We start from the raw sequence: 2,345 nt of genomic DNA on the forward strand, positions 1-2,345 counted from the left end.
AATGAGTATCATAAATTTTGAAATATGTGTAGTAAATCAAGAAGGATATAACGTTGAGACTTGTAGAAAATGCAGTGATGCCAAATTTTTGGGGTTGCAAAAAACGGGGGTCAGATTTGATAGTGGTTCCTAAATGTTTGGAAAATATGCAATTTTAGAAAGAATAGGGGTAGGATTGTTAGAGATAGATAAGATCCGGGGGCCTTTTAAAAGTTATAATAAATCAAAAGAAAAAAGGTGGAAAGCAGGGGATTGAACCCGACGTGAATCGAACACGCAACCTTCTGATCTGGAGTCAGACGCGCTACCATTGCGCCACGGATCCACTTTTATGAAGCACCCTTGATTAATTATATATAATTAAATTAAACTATTTACTCGTTTTCTTTCTCACTTGTTTTTGTGTCCTGTTGTCCATCAGAAATAAATTCTGCACTGGTAATTAAACGCAGGTGAAAAAAATAAGATGATGGGGGGTGAAGCATAATGATTCCACGTGGACCACTTGGAAGGCTTGTAGCTTCAATGTGGTGGAAGGTCTGTAATGATGCTAATGATTATTTGAAGAAACTAATATTGCATACATTCTTCTTCAAGTTCCATATAATCTTTACTACTAATCTTAGTTTCCAATCAAGAGAGGCACTGTTCCATACTAATTATCTCTCAATTTGCCTTGTGAGATAGTCCAAAGCTCTAGCTTCTCTGATGACATGCAACATGTGACTTTCTTAGCATTCGATCAGGGCAACTAAACCTGTTATAAGCAAATTGTGGCTGAGACAAGCGGGCCTGACAGCATAAGCTGCTGCTGCTGCTTCTTCTTCTTCTTGAAGTAGATATTTGATAGGATATAAACCTGTTATTCTCGTTAATCTTGAACGTAAAGCCTATGTAACAAATCATATAACAAACATCTGAGAGTCGTAAAATACAAATATTCAAGACTTTCTTTCTAGGATTATGTTACTTGTTTTCTGTTACATGATTCTCAGCTAGCATCCTTGTAATCAACAGCTTTATCCTCATCTTCAGCAACATCAGTTCCATTGTATGCGGAAGTGTCATAGATAGACCCTAACAGGCCCCCTCAACCAATTAAAGGGGCAGGTCCTGCACATGAAAGTTGGTTCATAACAAGTGAAAGCGAGCAGAAGGCAGTGGTTTGGTACAAGGAGATCTGCTAATTGATGATACGTGGACAAAAATGACATATATAGCTCCTTCTAAAGAACTTGTGTTGTAAATAATGATCATCTTGTAATATTGGAAATAAAAAAATAAGAACAGTAGCTTTATATTTATAGAAAATCCTAAAAAACTTGTAAATTAATAACAAAATATATATTTTTTCATTAAATAATATCCATATATTATTTAAGGACAATTTTACAAATTTAATCAATCAAATCCATACTTAGATTATTTTAGGACTAGAATTATAATCTCTGAATTAAATACATTCTAGTGCTTAATTTCTAAAATTATTCTCAATCAAGTCACACTTAAATAAGTATCCGAGTTTATTTTGTGACTAATAATTCTTAATGTGTATGAGTATGACTCTTTAGGTTCTTAATATGTTGGTCCAATTATAAATTATAATTCTAAATAAATAGAATTAAATAAATCAAACAATTTAATTTATTATCAATTTAATAATTGATTAATTTATATTTGAAGATCAAGTGCAATATTTAGCAACGTGTCATAATCTTCCAAATATTAAGAAAGTTATGAGTGGTTTGACTTCACATTTCATTTACTGGTTTCTCAGTGTAATTATTATCTCTTCATTAATAATATTTCGATTTAGACATTTTAACATGAAGTGTGTCTGCCTTCTAAAATCATATTTGTTTGCAACATGATAGTCATTGATTCTTTGAATAAGATTTAAAACTCCTTTTAAATCTCATTCCACCTTACATAAGGATTCAACAATCAATACTATTTGAGAAAATATTGAACATTTTTTCTAATTCTATCTAAGGTGATAAATCATCTCTTGATCACTCAAATACCTTCATATAGTTTATATTATATCTAATGTCTACATTTGTTACCTTTACCAAGATAACGTGTAACATAATCAAAACATAATACTTTCTATATAAGATAACTTAGTGATCTCAGGTTTAAGGATCACTTACACAATTGTCACGTGAGTATTTTCATAGACACAAGTGATATCTCCATATAGAATTCTAATGCAGGTTAGTTCAGTGTATACATGTTTTATGACAAGTACCTTCATATTAGTTAGCATTTCTTATATCTCAATTTATAAGAACAGTTGTTTCATTTCATAAATGAAAAAATAGAATATGTATCAGTCTCTACGG

General features: G+C 31.3%; 1 non-coding gene across 1 annotated transcript; it reads right to left on the reverse strand.

The window, feature by feature from the left end:
• Window positions 1-253: 253 nt before the first annotated feature.
• Window positions 254-325, reverse strand: TRNAW-CCA (transfer RNA tryptophan (anticodon CCA)). The gene has a single exon. It is a non-coding gene; the product is annotated as a tRNA-Trp (tRNA).
• Between the last annotated feature and the right edge of the window lie 2,020 nt (window positions 326-2,345).

The sequence above is a fragment of the Populus nigra genome, chromosome 5, assembly GCF_951802175.1.
Source record: "Populus nigra chromosome 5, ddPopNigr1.1, whole genome shotgun sequence".
NCBI lineage: Eukaryota > Viridiplantae > Streptophyta > Magnoliopsida > Malpighiales > Salicaceae > Populus > Populus nigra.